Source organism: Cervus canadensis, chromosome X (assembly GCF_019320065.1).
Source record: "Cervus canadensis isolate Bull #8, Minnesota chromosome X, ASM1932006v1, whole genome shotgun sequence".
Taxonomy (NCBI): Eukaryota; Metazoa; Chordata; class Mammalia; order Artiodactyla; family Cervidae; genus Cervus; species Cervus canadensis.
In genome coordinates, this window is record NC_057419.1 from 101,527,672 (window position 1) to 101,546,555 (window position 18,884).

Below are 18,884 nucleotides of genomic sequence, written 5' to 3' on the forward strand. Positions count from 1 at the left end.
GACAATAGGCAGTCGGCTCAGTCTCCACCTTGACACCCTGGAAGGCCTAGGGCAGTGCCCTCTGTTGACTGTGACCCATCTCCTTAAGCAACGGCCTTAACATTCATGACAACGGAAGTGAGAGCACCAATGCACCCACCTCTTCTGGGCCACCCCAGGGTGACCAAAGGGGCAAGGCAGGCTGGGCTCCAAGTACTGTGTATGAAGAGGGGTCTCCCCAGTGCTCCCCCTGACCTCTGTGAGGGCCTGAAGCCAGACCCTCAGAGGAAGGCCCCCTGGCATTGACCAACCATCTAGGTAAGCTGGTGGGCCTCAGGGCTCTGATGGTTCCTAGGGCTGGCAGGAGGGATTTCTGTGGGCCCCTCTTTGTGGTGGGGGTTGGGGTCCCCCACTCCTCCTCAGGATTCTCACCTTGACTCCTGGTGACTCAGGGGCTCCTCCTGCTGCTGAGCAGATATGCTCCCCAGATGGCTTCCCTGCAGCGTCCTCCCCCTCCAGGTCCCCTTCCACATTAGGCACACCCCTCCCCCTGCATTCCCCCTTAACTCTACACGCAGGGCCTCTTCTCTTCTGGGGGAGGCTGCCTCTTCACTATGTCCTCAGGACCTTCGGTGTGATTGCCATGCAGCCTGGCCTGACCCATGCTGACGGATTCCCCTAGAAGCCTGAGCCTCCCAGAGCCTCCCACGAGCCCCCCCACCCCCGCCAGAGCCCTCCAAGCACCTTGGCAAAAAGAGAGCACATCACCCTGGCCTTCCTGCTGGGCTCTGGCCGGGGTACAGCTGACGCCCTGCAGGTGGGTTCCCTTCTCTTTGAGGGAGGGACCCGGCAGTCCTCCCCATGGGTGGGCTCAGGCCTTTCCCACCTGGGCTCACCCTGGAGTCCCTTGGACTCAGGCCCCATAAACCCCGAGGCGTTGAGGTTAGGAGGGAGTGTTTCCTAGTCCTATTCGGGGTCCTCCCTCACTGTCTGACAGAGCCCAGACCCCTTGCTCTGCCCACCTGCAGCCTCCTGACTCCTCTACCCAGACCTTCAGGTGATCCAAATGGAGAGGTTGCCCTCAGGGGGCTGCACTTGGAGCCAGATGCCCAGACTCCAGGGTAACAGCAGGGACGAAGAGGGGGCTGCTGGGTTCTGAAGTCCAGGGGCCGACTCTCCCTCAGGGTCTCCAACTAATACCCCTGCAGGTCCTGGGTGGCCTGTCTTCATCCAGACAGCCCGCTCCTCACACCAGGGCCCCAGCCTCTCTAAGACCCTGATGCGGAAGTTGGGACACACCACATTTGCTCCTCTCACCTGGCGGTCTCCCACGCCTGGCGGCAGGGGCGTGTTTTGCTGGAGTCGCCTCTGTTCTGGGGCCTGGGGCCCCCTAAGTCCTCCCTCAGTGTCCTCACTTTCATTTTGTTCGCATGTAACCCCCCGGCCCACCTGAGTGCCCACCCCATCCCGGGTTCCCAGTCTCTCTGGGACCCAGATGAGGAAGTCAGCACAGGCTGCCACGTGCTTATCTCACCCTGCGGCCTCCCACAGCTGAGGGCAGGGCCAGTTTCTCTGGGACACTCCACCCTCACCCATATTCTGGAGTCCAGGGTCCCCTCAGTTCTCCCTCAGGGTCCTCACTTTCAGTCCCAGTAGTCCCTAGACTTCTCATTTGCCCACCTGAACCCCCACTCCCACCCCCATTGCATCAAGTCCTAGTCTGGCTGAGACCTAATGCAAATGTCAGGACACCCTGCCACGTGCTCATCCACCTGGGTCCTCCCAGGCTTGACATCAGGAGTGGGCTTCTCCGGGATGCCCCATGTTCCTACCGCCCCACTTTTCTGGGCTCCAAGAGCCCTTCACTCCTCCCTCTGCTCCTCATCTTGGCTCCCTTCAGGAACTGGGCTTGTCCCTCTGCCCACTTGAATTTTCTGCCCTGAGACCCAGGCCCTTCCTCTCTGGTCCCCTGAGGTGGGACGGAGGGACCCATTCTGATGAGCCTGCTCAGGGTCTCCCAGGGAGGACTCGGATCCTGTGAGGTCTTAATCCTCCCTCAGGCTCCTCCCCCTGACTCCCTCATAGGGCCGGCACCAGCTTCCTCTCTGAGGGACTGGACCCTCCTCCCAGACCCAGGCCCACATTTTCTCAGACCTCTGAGGCAGACAGAAATCAGGTGACATCACATGGGGACCCGTGGCTTAGGGACTCCCGGGGCTGAGCTGGGAGTGGAGCTGGGTTCTCTGGACCCCCTGGGAAGATGCCCCCTCCCCAGAACTCACTCCTGAGGGTCCTCACTTGGGAGACCTTGAGGAAAGGCTGGCTGCAACGGGCTCCCTCCAGGTCAGGTCTGCGCCTCTGTCCAGCTGCCCCATGAGCACAGAGTGACTCTGCATCCCAGACTGGAAGCTGGGTGGGGGGCGCAGCACCCCTGACTGCAGAGGAGGGTCCCAGAGGAAGCACACTTTCCAGTGTTGCCTCTCTGCCCGCAGCCAGACTTAGTTTGTTCTAAGATTCCTTCTCTGTATGGAAGAGGTTGAGCAGCAGGGTCTGGAGAGGTCTTTTGAATCAAGTTTTCTAACTTTTCATAGTTCAGAGCACTGATTTTCACTCTCTTGAGCCACATTCAGAGTCAGAAATATATTTCACATCTTGCCAAATTTCAAGAAAGAACATCTACTCTTACGCTGCTTGATTCACTCTGATGCTCAATGCTATTCTCTTATTTCTAGTCCAATCTTCATCTGCTATTTAAAGCATACATTTCGGAAAGGCCAGTCCTCACCCTAAGGTGAGGTGATTTCAAGTGGTTATTAGCACAGACGCTGCAGCCCTGCTGGCTCAATCATCCCATTCTTTGTGCTGTCCTGATCTTACCCTGTGGCTTCTGGCATCTGTGGCCTGAGACACTGTCTCCCAATTTACACAATGAAACATGGGCAGAAGCTTAAACTTTCCTGTTACCCATCCTGTCACCTGCTTCTATGCAGGCTACAGCTACATAGTTATTCAGTTTCGTTCAGTTCAGTCACTCAGTCATGTCCAATTCTTTGCAACCCCATGAACTGCAGCATGCCAGGCTTCCCTGTGCATCACCAACTCCTGGAGCTTGCTCAAACTCATGTCCATCGAGTCAGTGATGCTATCCAGTCATCTCATCCTCTGTCTTCCCGTTCTCCTCCCGCCTTCAATCTTTCCCAGCATCAGGGTCTTTTCCAAGGAGTCAGTTATTCCCATCAGGTGAGCAAAGTATTGGAGTTTCAGCTTCAGCTTCAGTCCTTCCAATAAATATGCAGGACTGATTTCCTTTAAGATTGACTGATTGGATCTCCTTGCTGTCCAAGGGACTCTCAAGAGTCTTCTCCAACACCATAGTTCAAAAGCATTAATTCTTTGATGCTCAGCTTTCTTTATAGTCCAGCTCTCACATCCATACATGACTACTATAAAAACCATAGTTTTGACTAGATGGACATTTGTCAGCAAAGTAATATCTGCTTTTTAATATACTGTCTAGGTTGGTCATAACTTTTCTTCCAAGGAGCAAAGGTCTTTTAATTTCATGGCTGCAGTCACCATCTGCTGTGATTTTGGAATCCCAAAAATAAAGTCTCTCAAAGTTTCCCATGTTTCCCATTATATTTGCCATGAAGTGATGGGAGTGGATGCCATGATCTTAGTTTTTTGAATGTTGAGTGTTAAGCCAACTTTTTCAGTCTCCTCTTTCACTTTCATCAAGAGGCTCTTTAGTTCTTCTTTGCTTCCTGCCATAAGGGTGTCATCTGCATATCTGAGGTTATTGATATTTCTCCTGGCAATCTTGATTCCAGATACATTTTACTTCATTCATTCTCCCTTCTTAGTTTCTCAGGATTTCTTTTGGGAACAGAAGACAGAAGCTCAAGATTGACTGTCTTCTTGGTAGGTAAATTTATAGCACTAATCCTGTAAATCTATACAAAAGGAGAAATGACATTGTCCCAGTATTCTGTTTCCCATCATTGGATATGCTCTATTGCTCTATTTATTTGGCAGTTCTTGAACCTGAGTCTACCAGTAAGCTTGTGTGCTGCTGCTGCTGCTGCTGCTAAGTCGCTTCAGTTGTGTCTGACTCTGTGTGACCCCATAGACGGCAGCCCACCAGGCTCTGCCATCCCTGGGATTCTCCAGGCAAGAACACTGGAGTGGGTTGCCATTTTCTTTTCCAATGCATGAAAGTGAAAAGTGAAAATGAAGTCGCTCAGTCGTGTCCGACTCTTTGCGACCCCGTGGACTGCAGCCTACCAGGCTCCTCTGCCCATGGGATTTTCCAGGCAAGAGTACTGGAGTGGGTTGCAATTGCCTTCTCTGTAAGCTTGTGTAATGCCTCCTAAAGACCTTGCCTACATATTTGTTAGGATTCTTTTTAGATAACTTTTGAAATTTACTGCCATTTTAAAATGAGGCATTTTCTATTACATGTTCTACATGGTTATTGCTCTTGCAGGGCAAAGCACTTCATTTAGCTGTGGTAATATTCCACCCCCTATTTTTCTGAAGTTTGTTATTCATTTGACTATTCCAGGTCCTCATTCCTTTGAATTTGCTAGATAGATGATCGTGCTGCAATATGAAATAGTAACTTTTTTCAGTATGCGTATTTCTTAGACAGGATAGATAACATACTTCTAGGACTTGTCCCTAGCAAGAACGCTTCTAACATTTCACATTGCTGTATGTTTATATAAGTGCATATATGTATAAATATACATGATTTATGCATGCTGCATGTTTATATATGTACACACATATATGTGTGCATACAGTTATGTATTTATAATTATTTTAAGTTGCTGATTTATTAAATTCGAATGCATTTTAACAACACTGCATTGTACTCTCTGCCCCATGTTTAACAGTTTGGACATCATATGTCCTTTTGCTTTGTGTATCCCTCATTTACTTTTTATGGATATAGATGATTTTCCTTTTATCATTTGTTCTTCCTTCATGCTTATATGTGGTTGATTATGACTTTCACTGTTCATTTGCTTTTTTCAATGAGATTTTCCTTCATAATTTTCATAACTGTAGTTGTGGCTTGTTCTTTTTAACTTTGAGAAGTCTTGTTAAAATTTCTCGTAAAGCTTGTTTCATGGTGCTGTCGACTAAAAAAGATGTACAACTTGAGAGTTGCGAGTTAAGTTTTATTTGGGGCAAAATGAGGACTGCAGCCCAGGAGACAGCATCTCAGATAGCTCTGAGAGACTGCTCCAAAGTGGCAGTGGGGGAAAGTCAGTATATAAGGTTTTGGTGAAGGAGGAGTTCAGTGCCATGAAGCAGTCATTTTACAAAAGGTTTTTGTTAGTCATGAGGATCTGATGTCACCATGAAGGGATTTAGTGCTTCTCTAGATATGAGGAGATGCAAGGATTGAGATCATAAAATCTGTTCCTAAAAACATCCAACTATCTAAAGACTTGTCCCATCAGATTCCCTGGAGTACAGAGTGCCTCACTCCACCCTGAACTCCCTCAGGGATTGTTGAAGGTCACCAGCTACAGCAGCATGGGGTTCAGTCTCCATAGAGGCAGATGGCAAAAGTCATTTTTGTTCAGTTGTTGGCAATGCTCTTGGTAAGTGCGAATTTGTAGCTGACAGTGCTGAACTCTTAGTTTTGCTTTTCTACAGAACATTTGAACTCTCCTTCAAATCTGAAAAATAGGGTTTCTGGGTAGAACACTCTTGGATGTAGGTTGTTTTCCTTTCAGCATTTTTAAAATAAAGTACCACTCCCTGTGGCCTGCACCATTTCTTCTGAGAAGTCAGCTGATAGCCTAATTGAATTTCTTTTGTAGGTAACTTACTGCATTTCTCCTGCTGCTCTAATATTCACTCTTTATCTTCTATTTTGGCTATTTTAATTACAATGTGTGTTGATGTGGTCTTCTGGGAGTTGATCCTGTTTGGGACTCTGGGTGCTTCCTGAAATTGGAGGTCTGTTTCCTTTCTCAGAATAGGCAACTTTTCACCTATTTCATCTTACATTATATTATCTAACCATTTCTCTCTCTCTCTCTTCTCTTTCTGGGACCTCTATAATGCAAAGGTGAATGTGTTTGATGTTGTTGTCTCAGAGGCCTCTTAAACTGTCCTCATTTTTAAAACTTGATTTGGACTTCCCTTTGGCTCAACTGACAAATAATCTGCCTGCAATGTGGGAGACCTGGGTTTGATCCCTGGGTTGGGAAGGTACCCTGGAGAAGGGAAAGTCTACCCACTCCAGTATTCTAGTCTAGAGAATTCCATGGACTACAGTCCATGGGGTTGCAAGGAGTCAGATACAACTGAATGACTTTCACTTTCACTTTTATATGTTCAGCTTGAGTGATTGCCACTACTCACTATTCAAGTTTTCTAACCTGTTCCTCTGTATCATCTAATATACTCTTGATACCTTTTAGTGTATTTTTAATTTCAGCTGTGGCATTCTTCAGCTCTGTTTGGCTCTTTGTTTTGTTTCCTCAGACTTTGTTGAACTTTTCACTATGTACATTCATTCTTCTCCCAAATTCTTTCAGCATCTTTATCATCATTACCTTGAAGACTTTATTGGGTAGATTGTTTTCTCCATTTCACCTAGTTCTTCTCCTGGGGCTTTATCTTATTCCTTCAATTGGAACATATTCTTCTGTCCCCTCATTTTTTCTAATTAGTTTTTTATTTCTATATCTTTGGCAGGTTGGTTTTATTTCTTGATCTTGGAGTAGTGGTCTTTGGAAAGAGACAACCTGTGCATCCCAGCAGTCCCCTGTCCTCTTGTCACCAGAGATATATGCTCTAGTGTTGCCCCCGTGGGGACTGCATGGTCCCCTCTCTTGAGGCAGGCTGACTGGTGTGGGCAGCCTGGTAGGCATGGCTGACCCCTGGTCTGCTTGGTTGCTGGGTCTCGCCTTGTGCAGAGACTGCTAATCACTGATGGGTGCGGTTGGGTCATAAGGTGTCTGGTTACTGAGACCTGGGTGGTCACAGGGCTAGTGCCAGCCCACTGGTGGGTGGAGCAGTGTTCTGGGGTAGATAGTGACAGGGACGAGGGTTCTCAGATCTAGTGTTAGCCTGCTGTTGTGTGAGGCTCATTCCTGACACAGTTGGTTTTGGGGTCCAGGGTGTCAGGACACCCTTTCATCTGAAAATCCAGCTCCTATGGGGTCCTGGGTCTATTGCTGGCCTACCGGTGGTTGGGCTTGGACCTGACATGGCAAGCTGTACAGCTGCAGAGCATGTGGTCCTGGAATGGGTGCCAGCCAGCTGATAGGCAGAGCTGGTCCCAGGGTCTCTGGTTGCCAGCCTTGAGTTTGCTGAAGTTGGTGCCAGCCCACTGGTGGATGGGGCAGGGTTTGGACCTCTGGCTGCAGGGCTGAAGGTCCCCGGGCTTGTGCAGGCACACTGGTGGGTGAAGCACCATCCTGAGCACCCTGGTGGCAGGGCCGGGTCTTGTGTGTGTGGCGGGGGGCAGGGGGGCGGGGCTCTGAGGGTCCTAATACAGCTGGCCTGCTGGTGGGTGGGGCTGTGGCCATGCTCACCTATTTGTTTTGTCTGCTTCTTCCAGGTACTGATGCCAGCAAACTGCCTGGTGGGGCTGAAATGTCTTGCTATTAGGAAGCAAGAGGGAGGTTTTCAAAATGGCACTTGCCAGCACCCATGTCCTTTAGTAGAATGAGCGCCCTCAAGTGGTTGCCACCAGTATCTCCGCCCTAGGGTGAGCTCCATTTACCTACTATCTCTCCTGGAGCTCTCTGAGATGAGCAGGTGGGTCTCACACAGGCTTTTTCAAATTACTGCATCAACACAGGGTCTTGGAGTGGGTGAGATTTTCTGTATGTCCTTGAAGTGCAGAGGTTCTAGCTGCTAAAGCTGTCTGGCCCTCCTAAGAGTAAGACCGGCTTCCTTTCAAACCCAAATGTTTGTGGGCATGTTTTCCTGGTGCATGACCTATAGGCTAGGTGCCCAGTGTGGGGCTCAGACCCCTCACTTCCTGGGAAGAATATCTGCAGTGGTGATTATCCTACCATTTGTGCATTGCCCACCCAGGGTACGGCTCTTGACTAAACCATGAGTCTACCCAGCCTACCCATCCTGATGTGGTTGCCTTTCTATACTATTTATATATAGTATATAATTCTGTACATACTAAATTCTATATATAAAATTATATTATTTTTATAACAGATTAATGCTGAATCCTCAATGTCATGCTGTCCGTCAAGAAGACCATGAGTCACTAATGGTGAGTTGATCACAACATCTCACTTCCATCCTTGAAGGGGGAGAGGTTCATCTTTGCTGAAATTGATAGGTACACATTCTAGATGTGGATTTCAATTTCCTTCTTGCAGCACCTTGTATGGTGACACTATTTGAAGTTTCACAGAATGCAGGACTGACTGACACAGAACATTTCACAAAATCACCCAGGACCAAGAGACACTCTAATAGCATGTCTTTTGGAGCAGTGGAATGGCCTCTACAAAGCACATGTGAGGTGCACACTGGGATATGAGAGCCCGTGGTGCTGGGGTTTCACCCTCCAGGGACCAGACATGCTCCACATCTGTTATCCTTAGCTCCCCCATGAGGTAAGATACATCGTCCTTGAACCAGAGGGTAAAGTGACCCTAGCGATCACCACTCCCACTGACCCATGACCCCATCTACCACTATTGCCAGTAACTCATGATGCCACCTGCCACCACTCCCAGTGACCCACAAGGGAAGTTATGCTTCCGGTCCTTAATATCACCTTCTGTAGTTTTGCAGTGGGACTGTCCAGCCATTAGCCATGTCAACTAAAAAAGATGCACAACTTGAGAGTTGTGAGTTAAGTTTATTTAATTGAAGTACAGTTGATGTATAATGTTGTGTTAATTTCTGTTGTACAGCAAAGTGACTAAGTTGAATTTTAGAACTGCAGCTAAGGGAGTGTGGACTCTAATTATATTGTGTGATTGTACTATATTATCCATTCTGATCTTTTTTTCTTTTTTGGCCAAGCCATGCTACATGTGGAATCTTAGTTATCAGACCAGGGATCAAACATGTGCCTTCTGCAGTGGAAGCACAGAGTCTTAACCACTGGACACCAGGGAAGTCCCTCCATTCCGATCTTAATGGACATTTTAGTTTGTTGCCAGGTTTTTGCCATTTCTCCCCAAATAGTTCTTTATCTCAAGTAGAACTCCTCTTTTTATTATTAAAAAATGAGGGGAAAATGACATTTTCCATTGTTCACTTTTTCTTAAAAAATATTTCTGCAGGGAAATTGGAGAAACTTTTAGACCACCATCCTCTAAAGAGAACAACTCCACAATAACAATCATTTATCATTCCTTTGTTCTACTACTGATATTTTAGTGACAGCCTAACCTTTATTATTTTAGCAGAAAAGGCTGGAGAACTGGAGTTTCCCCCATTATTTCTTTTGTATTAAGTTATTAGATTGTTTCATAGGTGAGACAGGAAAATCACAATAAATGAAGTCAGAATTTCAGTTTATTCCATTTGGAATGGCTGCACTCATGAATTCTTGTACAATCTCCTGGTGTGCTTGTTCAACTTTCTACAGGGTATCTACCAATGAGTAGAACTGTTTGCAAGGTGTTGGTTAATGCATTAGTTTGGGTCTTCTGAGAAGCAGATGCCAAGGCAGGATTTAGTGTGTGAGATATTTGTTGAGGAGGGGGCAGGAAAAATCAGAGATCTTTCAAGCCTTGAGACCTGTGGAAGAAAAGAGAGAAGGAAAAAGGATGGGATAGGACTGCAGCAAAGCGCCAAGAAAATTTTGACTAGGCCAATGCAGGGGTGAGTGGTGCGGAGGGTGTCCTAGAATCAAAAGTATCCACCAGAAGAGTCCTGTAATTCTCTGGAGATAAGCCTGCCTTGGTACTCCTGGCATGCTTAATCATTGGCTAGGAGAAATCTGTATAAGCATGGTTTGTGCTGTTGCCTGAAAAAAAGGAAGAAGCACAACCCAAAAGTTGAGAATTATGTTTTATTGGGCAGAAATGTGTATGCATGTGCTCAGTCAGTCAAGTGTGTCCTACTCTTTGTGACCCTGTAGACTGTAACCCACCAGGCTCCTCTGTCCATGGAATTTTCCAGACAAGAATACTGGAGTGGGGTGCCATTTCTTTCTCTAGGAGATTTTCCTGACCTAGGGGTTGAACCCACATTGCTTGCAACTCCTGTATTGGTAGGTGGATTCTTTACCACTAGCTAGTATACTGTGAACTTAAGCCTGGGAGGCATCCTCTTAGGTAGCTTTGAGGGATTGTTTCAGAGATAAGGGAAGATTTGTGAGTTGACCCGTGTAACTAACATTTAAAACACCCGACTCAGGAAGTTTCTCCTTGCTTTGCATCAGGACAGATATTGCACAGCCCTGGTCATGTATGTGTCCCACAAGAGCCAGAGACTATGAAAGAAAAAGAAGGAAACCATGTGCATAATACAGTAGGCCTTCAATACCCATGCCTTACTTGTCTTTACCAAAAGTATAATAACCTTGTATTGCAGGTGTCTCCTTTCCCTTACTGAGCTGTGATTAATTTTGAAGACAAGAGCTACCATTGATTTATCCTTGCAATATTTTATCCTTGCAATATACTTCAATATTTTGTGATATTTATCCTTGCAACTGAATTTTGCAACTGAATGCAATTCTTGGCACAGAACAGGTATTTCATAAATTCTTTTTCTTTTTAAAAAAATATGAATTTATTTATATTTGGCTGCACCAGGTCTTAGTTGTGGCATGTGGGATCTAGTTCCCTGACCAGGGATCAAACCTGGGTCCCCTGCTTTGGGAATTCAGAGTCTTGGCCACTGGACCACCAGGGAAGTCCCTGTTTCATAAGTTCATATTGAATGAATGAATGCTGAGGTGTACTTCTAGAAGTTATGCTAATCTGTCTTCCTCATCAGCTCTTTCATAGCCTGTTTCATGTCCTTGTTCCTATGGCTATAGATAAAAGGGTCACAGTGATCACATGGACCTTTATCACTGAGTAGGTGGACGAGGGGCGGATGTACACAGATATTATAGTTCCATAGAATAGTGCTACAACTGTGAGGTGGGACCCACAGGTGGAGAAAACCTTGTACCTGCCTCTCCCAGAAGGGACTCTCAGAACAGCACAGGTGATATAGACATAAGAGACAGTGATGAAGATGAAGGGAATCATGATCACAAAGGAGCCCTCTGTGAAGGCCAAGAGCTCATTGACAGAGGTGTCAGAGCAGGAGAGCATCAGCAGAGGCTGTACGTCACAGAATAAGTGGTGGATGATGCTGGGCCCACAGAAGGAGAGGTGGGCCATGAGGATGGTGTGGGTGAAGGAGAGGAGGTGGGACACCAGCCAGGATGCTGTCATGAGCTGGAAGCAGTGTTTGGGGTTCATGGTGGTGGTATAACGCCATAGGTGACAGATGGCCACGTAGCGGTCCATGGCCATGGCAGCCAGGAGGAAGCTGTCAGTCATGCCAAAGACCACAAAAAATACATCTGGGCTAGACACTGGGCAAAGAGGATGGTCCTTCTCTGAGTCAGCATGTTCACTAACATTTGTGGCACAATGACAGTTGTAAAGCAGATGTCCACCAGGGACAGGTTGGAGAGGAAGAAGTACATGGGGGTGTGGAGGCAGGCATCTCCCCAGATGGCTGCAATGATGACTGAGTTGCCACCCACATTGACCAGGTACATCACCAGGAAGCTGGCAAAGAGCCACATCTGCTGTTTGGTGTCACTGGTCAGTCCCAGAAGGAGGAATTCAGTGATGTGGTTCTGGTTTCCCCTCATTGACCCTCTGAAAATAAAAAATATAAAGGAATATTAGGTATGTGTTGTGGTTTGGAGTCTTCAGTCTGGTAGAGGAGATACTGCATAGCTTATTCCAGCTTGTGCATCCCACGAGGGGAGTCATTCATGTGTACCACCATATATTCTATGATATAACTTCATATGATTGGTTTTGGCACACCTTGATTTCAATTCCAACTTTGAATCTGACTCATCTTGAACAGGGTACTTCAATTCTTGTTCCTTATCCAAAAGATAAAACCTAATACCCATTTTCTTTGAGTAAATGGTAAAGGTCAAAAAAACATGTTCAGAAAAGATCATTTTGCTTGATTTCCCAAGCTGTATCTAAGATATCCTTTTGCTGTGTCTGGCCTCAGTTATTAATCAGCATGCTAATCTTCAGCTGCCTCCTGGCCAGATGATTCTGGTGATGGACACCAAGTTCCATCTGGGTAGAGAACTGTCAAGGGTGAGTGGCAAATTGGAGAAATGTCTCTGGCAGAGGGAGTCTATTTAACTAACATTGAATCTGGTGATTTAGGGAGGTGGGTAGGCATCAAAGAAGAAATAGAGGAACTAAGCAGCAGGTGCTGCTATAGGCAAGAAGCATCCGAAGGGTGGTAGTGTGTGCCATGGAAATGTGAGAATATGCAGCATTCTGGGAAAAAAAAAACAGTGATCTTATTAGGAAGGTGCTGAGCCTCAGAAATAGGTCATTTCTGTCCCCCAAAGGCAAGAACAGGGGAGATTGATTCCAGTCTGGTAGGAATTGATGCCCTAGTCATCTATCTACCAAGTTGGAACTCAGTCAAACGAGAACAAGACAAGAACTGATTGGGACATAGAGTTTGAAGCAGCTAGCAGTCATCTGGGTTGATAATGGGACCACTGAGTTACAGACCATGCACTCTCTGTGTCCACCCTTCCTAAGGACAGGATTATCTTCAGAGAAAACAGCACAAAGGGAAGCCTGCAAGTGGTGGTCAAATACTCCCAGAAAAGTGAGGGTAGAGCTAGAGATGCAGACTTTGAGTTAGAGGAAGTCTGCATCCTGTGGGCTTCCCAGGTGGTGCTAGTGGTAAGGAACCCGCCTGTCAATGCAGGAGATGTAAGAGGCATGGGTTTGATCCCTGGGTTGGGAAAATCCCCTGGAGGAGGGCATAGCAACCCACTCCAGTATTCTTGCCTGGAGAATCCCCATAGCCAGAGGAGCTTGGCCGGCTACAGTCCATGGGGTCACACAGAGTCGGACACGACTGAGGCAACTTAGCATGCATGCATGGCACATCCTGTATGCCTTGCGTCCTCAGAATCTTTCTGATCCTTTTGAAGGGTCAAAAGCAAAGCAAAGCACTAATGGTATGTTTTTGATGCTTAGTGATCTTGGATGAAAGTCACTGCCCTGCTTAGGATAACTCAGACTTTTTATTTCTCCTTTAAATCACTAACAAGTAGGTGCATACAGTAGCATTGTTTTCTGAAGTATTTCCTTCCTCTCTGAAATACTTAATGCTTGGTCCAAATTGAAAGGGACCACTAGGGCATGGACACCACCTGGAGAGGTTTATGATGAAAGCACTACCAAAGCAGGGTTCAAATCTGTTTCACTCCCCATTGTTTTAAGTGACTCGCAAAGGACTTGGCTCATCGTAGCGGCATGTTGAATACTGACAGATTGAACAAGGTACATCACCCCTGATCACCCCTTGCAAGATTGTGGGTTTTACACTAGCAACTTGGAGACTAGTCTCCAGGGATCAGGAGAGTCGATGGGAAAATTTGGTGATTTGGGAATTGGTTCTGGTTCAGATACTTGCTATTTCCCCTGGGAATATTTCTATGTTTTAATCTATTTTCTCACCTGAAAAATGGGGAAAATAAAATATCATCTCTAGAAGTTTATTATTCAGTTCAAATAAGATGGCATATTTGATAGTGGTGAGGTTTTACAACATTATGAATGTACTGAATACCACTAAACTGAACACTTAAAAATGGTTAAAATGGCCATTTTATGCTACATATATCTTACCATAATAAAAAAGAATATATTGTAAAAGGAAAAAAAAGATGGCATATTTGAAAAGTGTTTGAGATCTACACTCAAGTTCCATGGGCAGAAGAGCCCAGTGGGCTATAGTCCATGGGGTTGCAAAGAATCAGGCATGACTGAGTGAAATCTACAAGGTTCTATGCAAATGTTAATTATACTACTATTAATATTTCTTTTTAGTATTTTGTACCAAAGTGGGTACAGCTAAAAAATAGTAGATGCAGTCTAGGGGGAGCCAGGCAGAAGGTAAGGGGACTAGTGTGTTTAGGGGGAGGAGATTGAAGTGGTCATTTGAAGGGAGGTAAGTGCTAAACTGGAGGTGAGAAAGAAACAACAGGGTGCATACCTAGAACTAAATTGGTCTTTCCAGGGAAACAAGGTATTAATTAATTGAAAAAATAGAAGTGATAATCAAAACCATTTTCCTCTCAAAAAACCTCAACCCCAAATGGTTTGAAGGTAAATTATACCAAAATTTCAAGAACATCTCATGATACAATAATCCTGCTCCTATGTGGGTATTCCAGAGAAATTCCCATCCAGGCAGATAAAAGCTTATGAATGAAGATGTTCTTGCACACTCATTCACGGTCATGGGGTGCTCACGTCAATCCGGGTGTCCATCACTGGGATGGCAAATGTGACAGAAGAGTGCTGAGGGGTACAATGCACCTATTTATTTATTTAATTTTATTTTTGGTCAGGCCACGGGGCATGTGGGATCTTAGTTCCTCCATCAGGGATCAAACCCGTGCCCCCTGCCTTGAAAGGCAAAGTCTTAACTACTGTACTACCAAGGAAGTCCCAAATGCAGCTATTTAGAAGCAACTGACTAGAAGTATTGATAGCGATACTGATAGATTTTGAAAACATAATCTGAGTGAAAAAGTAAGACAATAATTGAGATCTATAGCACAAAATGGTTTATATATACATTAAAAATGCAACATCATGATAGTCATTTCATAATGTATATCAAAACATCACATGGTATAGCTTAAAATATTTAAAAATGCAACAAATCAGGAAGTCTGTCTATACACAATGTTTAAAGTTAATGACATTAAGCATGTCACCATGGAGGAGGGCAGGAAGAGTGGGGCGTTGGTATATAAATTCATGTGTGATTGAGGAAGCAAATAAAACAAAAAAGGGTCCCAGTGTTGGCAACATGAACTGAGGTGTGTGGTTAAGTTAATCTTTCGCATCTGAGCTCTATGAATAAGGAAAAGAATACTGTATCAAGTCTTAACTTGAACTCAGGGGGCTTTTCTTCTACTTTTCAGAGCATGAACCCATCAGGAACACAGATGCTAGGTCATCCAACTGTAGCAGTGCTAGTAAACAGTGTCTGCTGCCTCCTAAATTGTGTCCCTTGATCCTTCACAATCAAAACCGGATTATGTCTATGTCTTGGATTGAAATGCTGGAGTCAAGGGTTCTACTAAGCCTGTCAGTACCAGCATCCTCTGTTAGCTGACTTTACTCTTTGCTAGTGATGTTAGTTATGGTATGATTCCTTCATGGTATGATTCACTGATTCATAATTCACTCAGCCTATGCCAACCAAGGGGCTCAGAAGAACCAAGTAGCAACATGTCCCCAGGCTTATTCTCTGGGTGAAATTTTCCCAGTCTCTTCCAAACCTTACCCAGTAGGACTTGGCATCATTCCACCATCTATAGTCACCTTTTGGAACAACTGTTTGGCATGCCTGAAGCTCCCTATGTGATGGCCAAGTATTTTCTTTTAGACTGTTAACTTCTGGGGGAAATTTGTAAAAATTTAGGTTGTTGATGGAAGTGATCTTAAGAAGTTATCCATTTCATAGATTTCCAAACTGTGCTTTCTTGGGGGACTCAGAGGCCATGCCAAGAGGGGCTAAGAAGCTGAATGGAATTCTGAATGGAAAGGACTCTAGGTCTCTTCCTCTTTTATTGGAGCAATTCTGCTATCTAGTGTTTTACACATTGCATTACTTCAAGAAATATTAGGAAGATGTATTTGAAAACAACATACTTGCTTTACGTAGGGAAAACTTGAGGCTCTGAAAGGGAGTGATTTACCCAATACCTCAATCTCCCCTTACTAGCCTTATGGGCCAACTTATGGCCCATACTGTTCTGAAGATGCTCAGAGGCTGGGGTGAGGCCATAATATCTGGAGCCTTCCACAGTAGCTCTGGTTTTGGGGACAACCAGGGGCTAGACTGGGCCAACAGAAGCTGGATTCTACCTGACAGCATCAGGGCAGTTACATCTATCCTATCTTAAGTACAGAGCTTCCTTCCTTGGGGTCTTACCCACCAAGAACAAATCGTTCTTGTTTTTATGGAAATGGGGAAGGAGAAACAGAGAAGTATGGAGACCACTGGACCTGGTTTGTAGTCTCAGCCATGCTGAACCTCATATTATGTCCTTGTAAAAAGAGGGTGTTTTGCAAAATGATCTCTCAGCTTCAAATACATCAGGATTTGTAGGATTAAGGCATAGTGATGAGGTTGAATATAATGGCTACTTACTCAGAAAAGGGATGATGACCTTTGGGGTGGCCATTAATGAGTCCAGGCATCTTCTCGTCAGTCTCATTGACCTTGGTGATTAGAGGAGGAAGATGGAGGTAGGAAGCTCAGTAGAGGTCTCATATCAAGTGAGGAAAGAAACTTTCCAGGCTTTATGTGGGAGCTGATGGGAATCACTAGACCCTGAGAATTGTGACTGTGGTTGTCATCTCAGACACCTCTCTCTTTCTCCCTTTAGAGAAGTAATCTTTCAATGTAGCCCAAGGCATCTGGGTCCCAAGTTTGTCTCACTCTTCAGCTACCATCACTGGCCTCTGAAGATTTACTCCAATGATGAGGAAGAGTGGGGACCCAAAAGGAGGTGATTGCCTTCTACATAACCTCACCTCAAGGAGACATGCAGTCATTCCATCTACCACTCCCAGGGAGCTCATTAAGAAGGAAGGCTTGGGAGAAGAGTAAAGACTGTGGAAACTTAGGATTCTGGGGTGATAAGTTTCTTCGAATCTTTGATAATTCATGGCTTCTTATTATTATGATTTTGAAGGGGGTGGAGGTATGTAACTAGAGAAGGCTTGGACCTGGGGCCATCCCTGGGATGGAGGAATGATGTGTGGTACCATGGAAAGGATCTTGAAAGTACAGATTCCTGGGCTCTAGTCAGCCAATTAGTTGTGATTTGAGGCAAATTCTTAGCCTCTCTGAATTTTAGGTTCATTATTTATAACATGGGTTTTTTAGTACCTGTGTACCAGACAGCATTGACTGGAGAAGTACATAAGCTCAAGAATAAGAATATGTTCACATAATAGCAACCATATATTGATCGTAGCATTTTATATGCAGCTCTTCAAGTACAGTACCCTTGTTTTAATGAATGAGGGAAATGAGACTCAATCTCACCAAATAACTTGCCCAGAGTCACATAGTTTGGAAGTACTGCAGCTAAGTTCAAATTCAACGGTGTCTTGCTCCTAAGTTCCACACTTCCTCTGCTTTGTCATGCAGAAAGTAAACCTGAGAATGTCTGTGATGACTCCATCTCACTGTTGTGAAGTGGTATCTCATTATAGTTTTGATCTGCATTTCTCTAGTAATTAGTGATGTTGAGCTTCTTTTCATGTGTCTATTGGCCATCTATATGTCTTCTTTGAAGAAAGATTTAGGAATTCTGCCCATTTTTAATTGAGTGGTTTTTTTTTTTTTTGCTGTTGTTGAGTTGTATGAACTGTTTATACATTTTGGACACTAAACCCTTGTCAATCACATCATTGATATTTTCTCCCAGTCCATAGGTTGTCTTTTTGTTTTGTTTATGGTAACTGGGAAAAAAATGCCAGAGTAACTGGGAGAAAATGCCAAAGATGTGACTGACAAGGGCTTAATTTCTGTGAGAGGGATTCCCAGGTGGTGCTAGTGGTAAAGAACACACCTGCCAAAGCAGGATAAGAAATGCTGATTCAATCCCTGGGTCAGGAAGATCCCCTGAAGAAGGAAATGGCAACCCACCCCAGTATTCTTGCCTGGAGACTTCCATGGACAGAGGAGCCTGGTGGGCTACAGTCCACAGCATCACAGTCAGACACGACTGAAGCGACTTAGCACATAGCACATTCTGTGAGAAGGCTCTAAGTTTGATTAAGTCTCATTTGTTTATTCTTTTACTTCTACTGCCTTGGGAGACTCACCTAAGATGCACATTTTTTTAGCTTTGTTGAGTTATACTTGACAAATACAAACTGAATGTTTAAGGTGTACTATTTGATGTTGTCATATGTGTGTACATTGTGAAATGATCACCACAATCAAGCTAATTAACATTCATAACCTCATATAGTTAGCTTTTGTGTCTGTGTGTGGTTGTATGTGTGTGTGTGTGGTGAGAACACTTAAGATCTACCTTCTTTGCAGATTTCAAGTATACAAGACAGTATCATTAACTTTAGTCACCATGCTCTACATTCAGTACAGTTCAGTCGCTCAGTCATGTCCGACTCTTTGTGACCCTAGGGACTGCAGCATGCCAGGCTTCCCTGTCCATCACCAACTCCCAGAGCTTACTCAAGCTCCTGTCCATTGAGTCAGTAATGCCATATAACCATATCATCCTCTGTCGTCCCCTTCTCCTCCCACCTTCAATCTTTCCCAGCATCAGGGTCTTTCTAAATGAGTCAGTTCTTTGCATCAGGTGGCCAAAGTATTGGAGTCTCAGCTTCAGCATCAGTCCTTCCAAATGATTATTCAGGACTGATTTCCTTTAGGATGGACTGGTTGGGTCTCCTTGCAGTCCAAGGGATTCTCAACAGTCTTCTCCAACACCACAGTTCAAAAGCATCAATTTTCCAGTGCTCAGCTTTCTTTATAGTTCAACTCTCACATCCATACATGACTCCTGGAAAAACCATAGCCTTGACTAGATGGACCTTTGTTGGCAAAGTAATGTCTCTGCTTTTTAATATGCTATCTAGGTTGGTCATAACTTTTCTTCCAAG

General features: G+C 45.1%; 1 protein-coding gene and 1 pseudogene across 1 annotated transcript in view; one reads left to right on the plus strand and one right to left on the minus strand.

Annotated features, from left to right (window-relative positions):
• LOC122434463 (melanoma-associated antigen 9-like) overlaps positions 1–18,884 on the plus strand; it is a 263,142-nt gene that overhangs the window by 54,114 nt on the left and 190,144 nt on the right. The gene's annotated exons all lie outside the window — the stretch shown is intronic.
• Positions 10,918–11,815, minus strand: LOC122434460 (annotated as a pseudogene).